The sequence below is a fragment of the Ambystoma mexicanum genome, chromosome 3p (assembly GCF_040938575.1).
Source record: "Ambystoma mexicanum isolate Mex_15411 chromosome 3p, UKY_AmexF1_1, whole genome shotgun sequence".
NCBI lineage: Eukaryota > Metazoa > Chordata > Amphibia > Caudata > Ambystomatidae > Ambystoma > Ambystoma mexicanum.
In genome coordinates this window covers 760,856,608-760,874,479 of record NC_090925.1, presented here as the reverse complement: position 1 = coordinate 760,874,479, position 17,872 = coordinate 760,856,608, and positions in this window count along the sequence as shown.

Here is a 17,872-nt window from a genome sequence, read left to right as displayed (position 1 = left end):
TCAGACCCTGAGAGATGCTCCTACACCCAAAATAAAACAGGAAATACTAGAAACAACCCAATTTGGGGTACACAGGGGATGGATCACAAAAGAGGAATTCAAATGTTTTAACCACTGAACAAAGGACACCCACATTTTATGCCCTCCCCAAAACGCATAAGGATGTTGTCAAACCCCCGGGTAGACAGATTGTGTCTGGTTGTGGCTCAGTTTTGGAACTGTTGTGCACATTTGTGGCCATTTTTCTGCAACCTATTAGTAAGGAAACCCCGACTTACATCAAGGACACAATGCCCACAATCAAACTCTTTGAGAGCCTGGAGTTTGTCTCTAATCACAGCCTCTTGGTCACCATGGACATAAAACGCACTATCATCCCACAAGACCAATCGATTGATCAAATCGGGGAGCATCTAGTCCATGGGGCCACACAACAAATTGTACCAGGAGAATGTATCACCGATTTGATGAGCATAGCATTGAGAAAGAATTCATTTCAATATGCAAATCAATTCTACATACAGACTTGAGGGATGGCCATGGGTGCAGCCTTCACGCCGAGCCTTGCAATACAATTTACGTCTTCATTTGAACAAGAATTTGTTCTGTCTGACAACAACCCTTTCAGGCTCCAAATCACAAATTGGTTCCATTATATAGATGATCTAATCTTCATCTGGTCAGGGAATGAGGAATGTCTTTCTAACTTTTTCAACTGTCTAAACGGATAGCATCCAACCATTACATTCTCAATGGAGTTTGACCATCATCAAATACACATTTTGGACCTGATCATAAAGACTGGAGGAGGCCATCTAAGCTGCTCGATGTATGAAATAAATTACAGACCAAAATACCACACTTCACTTCTCCAGTTTCCATCCCAGGACCCTCAAGAAGCAACTGCCTCTGGGCCAGTTTTTAGGCCTTATACCTAATTGTACCTCATTAGAGGACTACTATGAGCATGCCAACATACTCAGCACTGATTTAAAAGAAAGAAGCTACCCAAAGAAATTGATCTCTCATTCCATGAAAAGGGTATGGTTTGTACCAAGGAAAACCCTGTTGGAACACCGAAAACGTTAACCTGTGTTAGAACATACAACACCAACGCCTAACATATCAAAAAATGATTAGGAAATATTGGGCAATGGACGGCACATGCATGTCTAATAAAATGCTGTCCCGTTTTGCTTTCAAGCGATCACACAATTTGAAGGACAAATGGGTCCATTCCAGGCCCAAACAGGTGATGGTGATCACTTCCAACTGGGAATTACACCCATTAAGGGGGTACATCCCCTGTGGAAACTGTAAGGTGTGCAGGTACAATAAGAAGATAGAATCCTTTGATAAGTAGAACAGGTTGTGGGAACTCAAATTTCTTTCAAATTACTAAACAACCCAATACGGTATACTGCATACAGTACCCCTGTGGGCTCCAGTAGGTAGGTCAAACCTACTATACCGGTCCATATCTAGATCAATGAACATTGCTCAAGGATCCGGTGCAGAAACATACCTGCCCCACTTGTGTCTCACTTCTTGGAATACCAGCACTCAGCCGATGATCTGGTATGGTGGGTGCTGGTTATTGTAAAACATGTGATGTACCCTCAAAGAATTCTCTTGAATAAGGAGACCCAGTGGATACACTGCCTCAATACTTAGGAAACCGGCCTCAATGAAGAAATTACAATGTTATAGTCCAACTTTGACCATACATAGGCCACTTTTGCCCCCTGTTGCACTCACGGAGTGCACTTCGTTTATCTAGTTCACCTAAGATAAATAGGATACCTGCAATGTACCCCCCGTCGTTAAGCATTTTACATTTTATTCCACCAGTCATTGTATTGTGAACATGGTGCACTCACTACCATTCAATAGCTGACTGAGGTAGAAGGGTCCCACAATGGCCTCTGCATGACAAGGACATATTTATTGACTGCGGAGGACCTCTTTGTATCCTTATGGTTAAGTTGCTGTTTCCATAGGAAGAGCCCTTTTTGGGTGGCTTATAACTTCGCTCCCCCTGGCCGAATCCTCACCAAACCTTGCAAAAAGAGTATATGGGTCACTCTGAATTGTTTTGCAAAGTTTGGTGAGGTTTGGTCCGGGGGGGCAAAGTTATAGGGGGGTCCCAAAACTTCTTTTTTTTCCCCATAGACTGAATGGGGAAAAAACTTTGCTCACACCTACAGCCCAAACCGGTGGACGGATTTTCACCAAATTTAGACCAGGAGCAGCGGCTTGGTCCCGAAAGCGTGCTTTTGCAAATTTGGTGAAAATCCGTCCAGTAGTTTTTTTTTTAAATGGCCAAAAAGTAGGTCACAAAAAATTAGTGATATCTATGTTCGGTCCGCGGACATATTTCCCTGTTCACTCCGCGGACAGTGTCCTGATTGGCCAACCTTCTTGCGTCATGTCTGCAGACATGCAATGTGTTCGCTGATTGTACGGTGAAGAGCGTGAAGCGTGTCAGATTTTCATGAACGCCCGCCATCTTGAATTTGCGGACGTCCGCGGACAGCGCAGTGAAACATGTTGGAAAAATAGTATTTAGTAGAGTGTGTTGGTGTGTAAAACTGTTTGGTGAGGGTGGGGGAGTAAGAGATGGGTTAAATGTTGTATTTATTTAGGTGGCAGACCCCCCTGTTGTGTTCGCTTTGTCCACGGACAACGCGGATGTCCTGAAATGTTCTAAATAAACAAAATGGGGGTGTTCCTAGGACACTACGCCTGTACGTATTGTTCGCAAGCAAGCTGAAACTGTTCTAAGAACACCTGCGGTGTCCTGAAATGTTCGAAAATAAACAAAATGGATGTGTCCTGAGGACGCTTTCCGTATTGTTCGCTGGCAAGTTGAAATTTTTCAGCAAGCTGAAACTGTTCTAAGAACTCTCGCAGTGTCCTGAAATGTTCGAAAATAAATGAAATGGGTGTGTTCTGAGGACGGTAAGCCTGTCCGTTTTGTTCGCAGGCAAGTTGAATCTGTTCTAAGAACACATCATGTGTCCTGGGATGTTCGTCAATAAACAAAATGGGGCTGTCCTGAGGACGGTATGCCTGTCCGTACTGTTCGCAAGCAAGTTCAAATTGTTCTAAGAACACATGAAGTGTACTGGGATGTTTGTAAATAAACGAAATGGGGGTGTTCTGAGGACACTACGCCTGTACGTACTGTTCGCAAGCAAGCTGAAACTGTTCTAAGAACACTCGCAGTGTCCTGAAATGTTCGAAAATAAACGAAATGGGTGTGTCCTGAGGACGCTGTCTGTATTGTTTGCTGGCAAGTTGAAATTGTTCTAATAACACATCATGAATCCTGGGGTGTTCGTAAATAAACAAAATGGGGGTGTTGTAAGTACGCTATACCTGTCCGTACTGTGTCCTAATAAAACATGCAGTGTCCTGAAATGTCCGTCAATGGACGAAATGGGGGTGTCCTGAGGAGGCTGTCCGTATTGTCCGCTGGCAAGATGAAAGTGTTCTAAGAACACATCATGTGTCCTGGGACGTTCGTAAATAAACAAAATGGGGGTGTCCTGAGGATGCTATGCCTGTCCGTACTGTTCGTAGGCTAGTTGAAACTGTTCTAAGAACACTCATCATGTCCGCGAACATTAAAGTGCCCATATGGCATAGTTAAAATGTTTGACTCCATTTGCCCATGCACCCAAGACTCTTTGCCCTGGCCACAAACACCGCAGCATATCACACCCGTAGTGGCTTATAACTTTGGGATCCAAGAACACATTTATAAGCAACAAAGTTATAAGCCACTATGGGTGTGATATGCTGCGGTGGTTGTGGCCAGGGCATAGAGTCTTGGGTGCATGGACAAGACCAAATTTATAAGCACCAACGTTATAAGTCACTATGGGTGTGATTTGCTGTGATGGTTGTACTTATTATAATATACTTACTGTTTGGTTTATTAACTGGAGTACATGCATTTCTTGTTCATTTCTGTGATAAGAGAAAAGGCCATGTTAGTATTGGTATTTTGTAACGACTTATAACATTGAATAATCAACATTTTATTTTTGACCCTCATATTTAGTAGATTACAAACCAGTGTACTGTGCAATTTGCTCAGTTTCTGTGTTTGTTGCTAAAATCATTGGGTCTGTGGAAGAAAAAAAATCCATGTTGGATTAAAAAAAAACCTTTTTTTGTTATGCTACAGTCGATTTGTTTGTTTTCAGTGTTCACTTGTTGTTTCTGGCTAATGCTCTATATATTGGCTTGTTGCAGATTTTTGGAGCAGTTAGATACCTGTTGGCATATTCTAACAGTCTATTTTTTGTTATAATGAAGTGGTATTGATTTATCTGTGTGGATATTGTACAATTTTGGGGCAGTTAGATACCAGTTGGCATATTCTAACTGTCTATTTTTTGTTATAATGTAGTGGTATTGATTTATCTGTTTGGTTATTGAAAATCTTGGGGTACTTAGATACCAGTTGGCGTATTCTAACTGTTTATTGTTTGATATAATTTAGTGGTATTCATTTATCTGTTTAGTTGTTGTAGAATCTTGGGGCAGTTAGATACCTGTTGGCATGTTCTAGCTGTTTGTAGTTTTTTATAATTAAGTGGCATTGATTTATCTGTTTGGTTATTGTAAAATCTTGGGGCAGTTAGATACCAGTTGGCGTATTCTATCTATTTTTAGATATAATTTAGTAGTATTAATTTATCTGTCTAGTTGTTGTAGAATCTTGGGGCAGTTATGTAGCTGTTGGCATATTGTAACAGTTCATAGTTTTTTAATAGAAGTTTAGTTAATGTTTAAGTACAGTTTAGTTAATATATTTTGGTTTTAAGAAGATTAAATAAGCGTTTGTAAGATTTGCAGGTAATCTCTGCTTTAGAGTAATGGTACTATCATTACATTCGAACCATCCACATTTTTTTTTATATATATGCAGTATAGTGACCTGCATTGGTTGTGGCTCCTGTGTGGTAGATAATACCTATAGTTGTGAAGGTTTTCTTACCAAGTGATACTTGACCATGTGTGAATCCAGTCAGCTTGCAGTTGTTTTTGGTACCATCTGCATTGTAACGTAGAAGCATTAGTATTACGTATTTACTATGTGTTTGTATTAGTAAGATAGAGCAATTATCTGAATTGCAGGTAGTACATAATCTACCATGGTTTGCATTTTGTACAAGTTGCTGAAATTTAATGGATTCACAATTAGGTATTGATACATACACAGAGCGCTCATTGGGGATTTGTTCTTGTGTCACATTGTTGCAGAGAGTGCACGTATGTTTCCACATGTATGAAATCTGGATGATTTCATTTATAGGTATGTTTTTGTTTTCCAGTACTTGTAATAAGTACATTAGAAATTCTTGTGGATCTTCCTGTGAGTTTATAGTGAATTTCACCATTCTAGCACAGTAGTCCAATTGTTGTCTTATTCCATAAACACTATACGTGTTGTCAGGATTGTTTGTTGCGTTTCTATGAAGTACTAACATTTGCAAACACAATTGGTCTCTACTGTGTAAGTAAATGTTGTCAACAATTGGTGGTAATTGAAATAGAATATTCATTGCTACATTTGCATAGCAACTTACACCAATTACATTTGGAAGTTTAAATGGACCAGGCAGTTCTGTAGCTAAGTGCTTTTTTTGGAGTTTGTCTTCCTTCTTTGAAGAAGTACCTGGTTTACCTTCCCTAATAGGTTCTTTTTTGCTTGTGGTACTTGATGAAGTATTAGTTTCTTTTACTCTCTTTGGAGGATTTGCAGTGAAATCCTGTTGCATTTCTGTTTGATTTGATTTTCTTTTAGAACATTTTACTTTTTGTGGAACAGGATATGTTTTTAGATGGGGGGTGTATAGTGAACGAAGTCTATTGTATTCTAAAATGCAAGGAATATCAGTGTTTACTTTACTTGTATCAAAGTTGATTAGAAATAGACCGTCAAGTGTACATAAGCGTGATAGTGCTACGTAGCTCATGCCTTCTTTAAAGACTGTGTTACCAATGTCTATCAATGCTTTGTCTAGGGTAAGACCTTGTGATTTATGAATGGTTACTGCGTATGCAAGAGTTAGAGAAAATTGTTCTCTGCGTACATACATGTCTTTGAAGAGAAGGAATCGAGCTGTTGAGCGTCCTATCCTTTTCACTTCTGAAAGTTTGTCAAAGAGAATATTGACAAACTGAATGTTGTTGTCTTTGAAAGCCAACAACTGTACCCAGTGCTCCATTAACTAGTCCTTGATCCACGTCAAGGTTACGTTTAAGCATTACTCTGCAATTTAAGGATAATTTTAATATTTTTTCCAATCCAGCTGTGTTGGAGATTGAATTTTCTAAACTATTTAGTCTTGTTGTGGCTTGTTCACACATGGGTAGTGTCATACCATGTATGTCTAGTTTGTCTGTGGCGCTAATTTCAATTATTGGTTGCATTTCTTTTTTTAACATTGTTTCATTGAATTTGAAACAGCTTGCAAGAGTTGGAATTAAGGCCATACAATTGACATTTTTGTGGGCTAATTGTTCCATAACATCCGTAGCACATGCATTATCGCCATAAAGTGCATGAATGTGCCGGGTTTTCAATATTGCTTGTGCTTCTTGAGATAGTATACCAACTCTAATACTTTTTAAGATGTTGGCATAAGTGAGATCTGCAGATTGCCGCATGTTTTCTGTTAATTCTCTGTATTGGAAATGTTGCCAAAGGTTGACATTTCCAATGCTGCCAACAGTTTTACGGCAGAGTTTGTGTGCTAAGGTTTTAAAAATAGGCTCACCTTTCACTGGTGTCAATTGAAGATCTCTGAATACAATAATGTGTTTTCCTCCAAAGAGCTCTTCATAGTTTGTTTTGAATACTTCTTGTAATCTGAGGTGAATCAAAGCCAACATTAGGTTGGAGACCATGCTCACTTCATCTATTAGTAGCATTTTCATTTGTTTTAATACTCTGCGTAGTTCCATTGCAGCTTCTGTAGAAAGTTTGTAATAGTCTAATTTGTTTTGGTGTTCTACTGGCAGGAGTAGTAATCGGTGTAAAGTGACACTGCCTATGTTGTAGGTAGCTAAACCTGTGGGGCAGTGATAACAGCTGACAGTTTGTTGTTTGTCAATTTTTGAAGGAATTTACTGATGATTTTGATTAAGAATGTTTTGCCAGAACCGGCTTCACCACTGACGTACAGTAGTATAGGTTTGTAATTTTGGCAGGTGCATTCTTTGTTTTCATGTTGTACACCATGTACAATTTATTTTGTTACTTCTTGAAAAATGCTACATTGCTCATTGTTTAGTTTTGATTGTAGTATAGTTAAGTCTTCTTTATCATCATACTGACACATGGTGTTTTCTACTTCTGTCATAGCTAATTCTGCCTCATTTGTTATTAGTGGCTCTCCCAATGGTTCTTGGCTTCCTGTTACAGAAGGTTGACTACTGTCATGAGTGTCATTATCTAGTTGGGCCTGGAGTTCCTCTTTGTGTTGCTGTTCATTGTGCAACATTATTTTGTACTGTGTAAAGTTTACATCAGTTATAGTGCTTTGATTTGCTTTGAAAGCGTCTTCATAGGAGTCATAGTTATCTAGTATTTCTTCTTCTTTTCTCCATGGTTTTTTAGAGTTATAGTAGGGACATGTAATATAGCTCTTTATGTTGAGGAGTCTTTAATGACAATTTGATATGATTCATTAAATTTGGTTTGGTGAGTTTTACTAAGCTGCCTTCACAATTTGTCACTCTGTATTTACCTTTTTTTTCATTGGGTTTTATATTATTTTTGTATGTGAAATTTTGGGCTATGTGGTATAGACACATGGTTTCCAAAGTGTTACTTCTGTTTGGGTAGTATGTGTCCAGTAAATAGTTTTTTAAAATGTCTTGGCTGTTGGGATCATGTTTGGCTATTGTTTCTATATCTTCGTATGATTTTAGAACTCTTTTTCTAGATTTAGCAGGACCAAGAGTTAGCCATACTATATTTTCAGATTTTCCATACAAAGCAGTACCGGTTAAACGATTTTGCTGCTTCATAGGAGCCACATTCTCTATGAGAGAGCATATTTATGCCCAAGCTGTATAATTTCTTAGACAGTGTTTTGTCTGATGACAGGTCATTCCAGAGGTCTTGGAGCTCTGTTTTTTCTGCTTTGGTTAAGTATGCTGTAACATATCGTGCAACTGCAGTGGAATTGTCTGCAATGTACTGCACATCTATGTTTGCATTCCATAAGTGAGCAATGATTGCATTGTAATCATTGATATATTTGTCTTCTTCTGTTCTTTTTATGTAATATGTATTTTCAGGTGATTTACCTTTAACACTATGTCTAACTGAAGACATGAAGTTGTTCACTTGACCTGTTTTTCTAACCGGTATATGGAAACCAAAGCAGCATTTGGTGTAGTATTTCCCTTTGTTTTTCTATTTGCGACGACAATATTTGCCACATTTGTGTCTTTGACATTGTTAAATTTGTGCATGAAGATCACTATTTGTTGTTTCTGATGGAATTTCACAAGTGACACATTTTTCAATAAACTGTAAAACAGTGGCATCACTGTCTTGACCAAATTTAGGAGCATCTTTAATCCATAAATGCTAGCTTGGTATTCTTTTCTCCAAAAGAATTGTTGCACTTCTCCGAGGGGAGGAACAGTTTTATTACAAATAATGTGTAGCATAGCAATGAAGCGATGGTGAAAATATCTTGAAACATTAACGGGATCTAGAGAACAAAGTTCTCCAGGTGTTAGTATATCTATGTTTGTTTTGTTTTTGTTTGATATGCGTAGAAAATCATGTAAATCTTCCCATGCATATTCTGCACAACTTAATGTAACAAACCAAGTGGGTGGGCCAAGGTTTCTTATCATACAACGTACATCTCCATGACGTCGAAACCAGTACTCTTGAGTACCACGCATGTTTGCTAATAGATTTGCAATATTTGATTGCTCCATTGGACGTTTCACTCCTAGAGTGTGCACATTTTGTTTTAGATCTAATGGTAAATACACTACTTTTCCACGAATACCTTTCACCAATTCAGAGGGAGGTAATTTTGCTGTTTTTGGTTGAAGGCGTATTGTTGCTTGAAAGGGGTGCACTGTTTGAATTATGATGCTCTCATATAAATTGAGTTGTTGTAGGGGTTTTGGTAGTGGAAATAATTCCAAATTATTTGTGATAGCACGTGAAGGAGTTTGGTTATTGTCAAGTTTTGTAGTGCAGTAACTGCAAAGTATTAAGGGGTCAGTTATTTCGTATTTGTTTTCTGCTATAAGGTAGAGAGCTAATTCAAACCATTTAGGATCTTCATTGTCTTCTATTTTGTATGTTAGATCTACAGTTTTTGTGTTACTTTTATAAAAAGTCCTACGGCAACATACACACACATGGTTTGGTACTTCAGCAGATGTACTTTTAAATTTCAGTATTTCTTTTTTGTATGTATGTAGTAGAAGGTTGCCGTGCATAGAATTGTTGCTAATTTGCTTTGAAGCTATTTCATTCTGTAAGTGGCTTTCACTTCCAAAATAATCTTTCTCGATATTGTCGATTTCTTCAAGTAGGTCTTCTAATGTACCGTGTAGAAGAATGTTATTTAAATTGGCTAGTGCTAAAGCAGGACATTTAGCATAGTACAGTTTATAGACTAGATTTCTTTTAGTTGAATGATGTGTTCATATCATTTTGATATAATGGAAGGTGGTTTTGCAAGTAGGTCCTGGAATGCAGGCCAATGAATGTCCTTGTAGTCCTGTGTACTTGCGCACTGGACAGGTATCCATATTTTGCAGTAGTTTAATTTTGATTTTGTCTTTGCCTTTCACATATTGATTGAGGAATTGGCATAAGACTTGAAAGATTTTTTGGGAATGTTACACATTCACGTGCATGGCAATTTGTATACTAGACGTTCTGATTCAGTTGAATGGAGAGGTAATTCTAAGTTTTCTGGGGATATTTTTGTAAGCAGTATTTCTTGTTCCATTATGGTATTATTAACTTTTTCATAACTCGTCCACTGCTATATATGACAATTGTATTTATTTGCTTTTGTTTGTATGCTTCTTCATTAAAATATGGTTCTGTGCTTGTAGTGTGACTCCACTCACCTCCACAGATACTTAAGAAGTTATTTCTGTTGACATTTTGTTTATTGAGAAGTCTTTTTTGTAATTTAGTCATTAGTTTTGTTAGTGGCTTCATTTTGTTTAACACTAAAATAAATAACTTTCTTTTGAGAAGGATTGCACTGTCTATCAACGCTTCTAAGATTAATTTCCTACGATAGGATTTAAGGGTTGTGCCTGATTTCTCTCCTGTTTTTATAAGATTTGGAAGGACTCTGTGACGGAACATTTTTGCTAAAATACTTTTTTTGGTATGCTTACTTTGCACTATATCAAGATTTATAGGAGCAGTTTTATCTGTAGTGGTAGCTGAATATTTGTGAATTGCTTTCTGGTTCATTTTGCATTTTGATAGAGGAGGCAAAGTTTCTGTACTTGAAGCTTGTTTTGTTTCGCTAAATGACTGTATTTGCTGTTTTGTTTGAACTTTTTTTACAAATTCTGCTAGAGATGGATGCTTATTTTGGACACTTCTATTTTCATTTGCTCTGCTTCTGCGTTGCTTTCTACAGACTTGATTTTTGGTAGGCATTATTTAGGGTCTGTTGAAAAAAATAAAGAAGGTATGGGTTGGGGTGTTCTGCAATGTATGTGTGCTGTGTGCATCAGTGTCTGAGTAAGATGATAAAGATGTATGTAATGGTGTGTGATTGTGCATTGGGCAACTACAACTAGTTGGGATGGGTATTCTTGAATTTATGTGCTACTAAACTGGGGTTCAGATGACAGTAGAAAGTAAGCTAGTGGTATGGAGAAGTACAAATAGTAAATCTAATGGTATACAATTAAAACAGTTGTTTGTTCTATAATATCAAACTTCTAGGGGCTGAGTTGGGTCATTTGTGTGCCGAAAAATAGGAATTTGTGCGCCATTCTGTTTAAGAAATGGGGATTTGTGAAAAAAAGGTGCACAATCTCTATTTGTAGGCACAGAAATAGCATGAATTAACCTTACAGTGTGTTTGAGTAATAGTACAAATATTATGGTGGTATTCAACTGACTTTTTTTCTGGAATGAGCAGGTTTCTTCTTAGTTGTTCTTTGTATTTCAAATCCGGCTGCTTCTTTTCAGGAGAATGGTCTTCACTGCAATTGTAAAGGAAACAAATTAGTAATTTTGTTTGTATATAGCACTGTTTTTAATTTAGACATTGATTTATTTAATTGACATTGACCCTCAGCACCTTCCGCAAAACCATGAAAATTATCTTATTCACATAAGATACGTCGCACCAGTTGAATACATATCATATGTTCTTAATGCATAAGCTGTATTGTAATGACTAACTGTACCAACCAAAATATCAATTCTGTGCCTTGTGGAATTCATAATGTACCACTGAATGCCACTATTCCTGTAACTAAGCTCTTGCAAGTAACAGCGCCTCAATGCCATGGGCTGCTTGCGCGCTATATAAATATAAATAAATAAATAAATAAATACATTTTTATGTTTTTGTACAAGTATTGTTGTTTGATATTTGAACATACTGTGTGCATGCAATTTTGTTTGAGTATGTTAACTCTTTATATTGTACTTTAAATATGTTAGTTCAACATGCTTTGAAAATGTGTGTAAAAAGAAATTAAATAGCAGATAGGTTTGGAAGTGACAGTTGATTATAGGAGATGGAAAAAATGACAGTAAATTCATTTTATAGATTATACAAGATAAAAGTCAGTTAATCTGTTTATATGAATCTATAAGAATTGTACATGTACTATACAGAAAATATGCATACCTGTAGTTTGTGTTCATGCATATGGATATGCATGCAGCTGCAAATAGAAATCTTGGAGACTTGTACAGTATTTCTTGTAGAAGGTGCTTTCCAATGATATGACACTTGTAATCAGAGAGATTAACAGTACATTTGAAGTTCTGATCTATGATGATGCAGTTAGATGTAGAGGTCTTGGATGTGATTGGTGGATGGTCGTGTGACTTCTTAGCTACATCCAATGAGAGAATGGCACAGAAAGTGAAATGAAAATGGTAGAAGGACTGTCCATGTTACGATATGTCCGCGGACATGGCGGTAGTCCGCGGACATCGCATGTTACATCCAGGGATTTTGGGGTGGGGAGGCATGCAAATGAGAATGAGCAGAGCAAGGGATTGGTCAGTAAAGTTTAGTGGGTGTGTTGTGCCAGGAGAGAGTTTGTCAGATACTCTTTTTGCTGAAAGAAGAACAGATAGCTATGGCTGTGTGTTTCAGAAAACAGATTGTTTGGATTTTGGGAGACTCGTGGATACATTGGTTGAAGGTGCAGGCAGAAAGCTGTGGAGTAGCTGTAGATCTTGGATTCCCACATGTGGAAGTGCACTGGCATGGAGTACGTGGAATGAAGTGGTTGGACCTGCTACCTCTCTGTGCTTCTTTGGAGACAGAGCAACATCCAGACATAATTGTAATTCATTGTGGAGGGAACAGTATAGGACATGTGTCTGGAATGTCTTTGCAATTTGCAATGAAAGAAGGACTTGGGAAGGTCATGGACATGTTTCCAAATTCTCAAGTAATTTTTTCAGGGATTGCGCAGAGACAAATGTGGCTTTGTTCTTCTTCATTTGGTCCACAAATGGAGAAAGCAAGGCGCCATGTCAATAAGGCTGTTTGTGCCTTTCTAAGAGATTTTGGCATGTCCTCTTTTCACAATGAAAATATTATGTTTCGTACTACATACATTTTTCGCAGGGATGGAGTCCATCTTACTTATGCTGGCAATCAGATTTTTCTGAGAAATGTACAAAATGCATTGTGACCTTTTTTGGAATTACAGCATCTATTTTGTAGTAGGTGTTGAGCATTTCAAATTTTTCAAACACAAATGAACACCACCAAAAGGCTCTTTTCAGAGCCACCACTTCCTCCCAGACATAACTGCAATGGTTATGATAGGGCAGCACCCCAAAATTTTAGATGTTCACGGACTGTCCGCGGACTTCTAAAAAATACACAGGGCCCTGCTTCATTTGTTTTCACTTCTATTTTTAAACTGTGAAAGGCGGCTCGTAAAAGAGCCTTTTTTAATTTATTTTTCATTTTTTTTGGTTTTTCATACACTTCACACTAGGAGAGGAGGGAACAGGAGGGTAAGGGGGGACACCAACCACGGGCATAAGAAAGGGCGGGTGGAGAGAGGAAGATGTAGAGTGGGTTTTACTTGGGTAGTGAGCAGATCTTCTCGTGCTCTGAGACCAGAGCCTCAAAAGCACTTGGAAGTCTCTCCACCCTGCACAGTACTACGTCGCAGTACATACACAGAACTGTAACCCTCGAAAGGTAAGGGTCATCAGTATTGCGTATGGCCTGTGAGGCAGTTTGAGGAATACGCTGTCCCACAGGAGTGTTCTTTGTGGTGACAGGATCGGAAATAGAGGATGAAGTAGAGGAAGTCGACCTACTACGCTCCTCCCAAGGTACAACCTTGCAAATGGCCCCAGTGTGGAATGACTTTAGGTGTCGCTTCATGGTAGTTGTCCCAAAGCTGTATGAACCAGCCCTCCCGCGACTGAGTACCATTTTGCACTCTTTGCAGGTGACTCGGTTCGTACGCGCCTTAGGAACATTACCATGAATGGTAAATAACCGCCACACCCAAGACTAACGCCGATTGCTGGTAGTAGGGAGTTCCTCTACCTCATTCTTGTCATCCTCTTCATCCTCCTCTGCATCCTCACTCCTGTTCCCCTCTTCAGGCCCTTGGGGAGGTGGTGGTGATGGAGGGGGTGGGGGTGGTGCTGAGGCAGATGTAGCACCAGGTGGCAGTACTGCAGACATGGATGCATCAGATTTCAGATGAAAATCTGGAAAGTTGGCAGGAAAATGCACTGTGTTCTGTAAGATAGCCAGAAACACAATGAGAATGAGCTCTAGGGTGTGGCCTTTTATAGGGGTGCTTGTGCGCGGTTCGCGGACATGCGCGCTGTCCGCGGACAGATCGAACACCAAAAAAGGTTCAAAAAGTCCCAAAAAGTATGTAGAAACTCAGGATTACTATGTGGGACTTGTGCTATGGTGAGGTATTATTGAAAAATATTGTGGATTGCTTGAAAAGGTTGTTTTAAATTGTTCAGGGACACGAACAGTGTTCGCAGTCAAAACACATGCTCAGCGTGGGTGCGGTCATATGATAGCTTCGCGAACATATCCGTGAAGGGAGCGGGTGTCCGCAGGACATCAAATGCACTGAAACTGTTTTGCGCATGCGCGTTGGTGTTCTACGGACACTGTTCGGGTCCTGAAACTAATTAAAAGTGCGTCACACGTGAAACGAACAGTTACGGACAGGCGTTTGTTCTTAGAACAGTTTCAACTCGCTTGCGAACAATACGGACAGGCATAGAATCCTCAGGACACCCCATTTTGTTTATTTGCGACATCCCGGGACACTTGATGTGTTCTTAGAACAGTTTGAACATGCTTACGAACAGCACAAACAGGTCTACCGTCCTGAGGACACCCCGATTTTGTTTATTTATGAATATTTTAGGACACCGTGTGTGTTCTTAGGACAGTTTCAGCTTGCCTCCGAACAATACGGACAGATATAGCATCCTTAGGACACCCCCATTTTGTTTATTTACGAACATTTCAGGATACTGCCTGTGTTCTTAGAACAGTTTCAACTCGCCTGAGAAGAATACGGACAGATCTAGCGTCCTCAGGACACCCCCATTTTGTTTATTTAGGAACATTTCAGGACACAGCGTTTGTTCTTAAGACAGTTTCAGTTTGCCTCTGAACAATACGGACAGGCATAGCATCCTCAGGACACACCCATTCTGGTTATTTACGAACATTTCAGGACACTGCGTGTGTTCCTAGAACAGTTTCAACTCGCCTGCGAACAATACGGACATGTCTAGCGTCCTCAGGACACCCCCATTTTGTTTATTGACGAACATTTGAGGACACCGTGTGTGTTCTTAGGACAGTTTCAGCTTGCCTCCGAACAATACGGACAAGTATACCGTCCTTAGGGCACCCCCATTTAGTTTATTTACGAACATTTCAGGATACTGCCTGTATTCTTAGAACAGTTTGAACTCGCCTGCGATCAATACGGACAGGTCTAGCGTCCTCAGGACACCTCCATTTTGTTTATTGACGAACATTTCAGGACACTGCATATGGTAGTTTGATTGCAGACATCCCGAATACCAGCTGTGTTCTTAGAACAGTTTCAACTTGCATGCAAACCTTACGGACAGATATAGTGTCCTTAGGACACTCCCATTTTTGTTTCTTTATGGACATTCCGGAGACCCGCGCTGTCCGCGGACACCTGAACTGCTTGTTAAAAAAAGACAAGAAATGAATTTGGACACAATATAATAATTTTGCTTTATTTTATATGGATGTTAAATTTATGACAGAGAAGGTGAGGCAGAAACTGAAACAAAAACAGGAGAATTGGGGGTTTCAATAGGATTTATATGAGGTGAAGAAGGGATGGAAGTCTCATCAAAACGTTTTGGTTCATGGAGAGGGTTTGGGGATAATTGACTGGGATATGGTGAGGGGGGACAGGTACATGTGGGACAATGGTATGTAGTTGTTTGTTTCAAGTGATCCTCCACCAAAAATGTTCAATTGTTTAAATTTGCCATGAGTAGGTCAATTTTTTCTTTAGTATTTTCAATTTTTGTATGGTCTGTACAAAAGAAAATGTATATGTTAAATGTATATAAAATAATATTTATTCATTGGTTTATATAGTAAAGTATCTACCATTAGGTTCACTATCTTCAGACATTGCCTCACGTGGTAAATGCTCCTCTAGCCACTGCAGAGTACTAGACATTTCTGTGAGAAAAAAAACATAATATCACTTTTTTTGTATCTAATACAGAAAGTTTACAAATATATGAGTAAAATGCAGTACACTTACTAGCTTCTGGTAAGGTGTGTTCTTACTGGTCTGTAGCTATGCTGTTGCTCTTAGTTGTGGAGTTTCTGTGAGGTAATCATGTTGGAAGACTATCTTTCTTCTTTTGGTATATTCCATTTTAGAACATATTGTATTTAAATGAATGGTTAATGTGTTATATATATTGGTTACACTTCTTATTTATTACTACATATAATGTGTGTGTGTTCTGGTTTGTGAATTTGTAAAATGTTCATATGTTATGATATAACAATTAAACATACCCCCCAGACTTTTTGGGTAGTGGTGCTGTTGTCCGCATATGTCCGCGGACATTAGAAGAGTTCACGGACATCAAATTCAGTAGAGGGGGTTCAGTATGTTCTATGTTACATGTACATAAAGTCAGAGATATTATTATACTTTGTTAAAGGGATGTTATGGTTAAGTTGTGCTACTAAAAACCTTTAAAATTCAGTGAAAAAACTTTGTTAAAGGGACGTTATGGTTAAGTTGCGCTACTAACAACCTATGGAATTTAGTGAAAAAACGTAAAAGGGACGTTATGGTTCCAAGTAAAACCGAAAACCCCCTGAAATTTGCCAGTTATGGTAAGCTAAGCAACCATAACTCGCGCCACCACCGTGCACTGCTAAAACTAACACCCACGACATCAAAGATGACATCAAAGTAGTGTTTTCACTGAATATATATATATATATATATCTGAATATATATATATATATATATATATATATATATATATTTTTTTTTTTTTTTTTTTTTTTTTTTTTAATTAAAATGTTTTATTGGTTTCTGCATAGACAACATAAACCTTTAACATTATTACATCTTCCATACGTAAAATCCAAAATTTCCAGATAGCTATCACTATTTGCTAAATTATCAGAAGACAGCTTCTAGCATCGTCATTACGGCAATTACCAGTTTAGTTTGATCCCCCATTAACATCCAATTCCACAAGTCTTGCAGAGTAATGGTAGCACCCAACATTTTAAATTCATCCAAAAATAACTTTGTATTTCATAAAGACCCTTACAGTGCATCACTAGATGCTCTGGTGTTTCAACAGGCCTCTCAAATGTGCAATAGCGGCACAGAGCATTTTGACCATGGGGGTTTTCCTCATAAACAGAAATTCTCTGGTGTGCACGATGTTTAGCCTACATCTAAGAAGAAGGTCTCTATATTCAGAGGAAGGGAATTTCAAAAGAAATTTTTGGGAGAACATTTACCTTTCCACTTTCCAAGGTTAGAATTTGACGAGATTTCAAGTTCGCGGACTGGTCCATTGTATTGATCCAGTCCCTATTGATTAATGTATTTTTTACCATGTCAGGGTTTTGAATTAGCATTTCCACTGCAATATCTTTTTCCTGTAAGAATGCTTCAATCTTCATTTTCCAAAGCTTATATATATATATATATTTTTTTTTAATTTATTTTGCATTTGTATAGCACACTTGCCGCCCAGAGGCATCGAGGACTTGATTCGATGGAAACAACTGACGGTAACAGGCTTGGTTATAAACATAAGTGAGCAGACATAGGTGCAAATGCAATACATGGAAAGCAAACATTTAGGCAGAATCTATCCTTGTTTGTGGGAGTTTTCATTAAACAAAAAGCGTAGTTTTTATAGCTTTGCGGAATGCTAAATGGGAGTCAATCACACCTAGGTGAGTGGGAAGAGCATTCCAGTGTGAAGCGGCAATAGTGGGGAAGCTGGATCCACCAGCGTGGGTTCTTCGTGTCTTAGGCATGGTGATCAGGTTGGTGTATTCTTTCCTCAAAGGCCTGGAAGAAGAATGCTTGA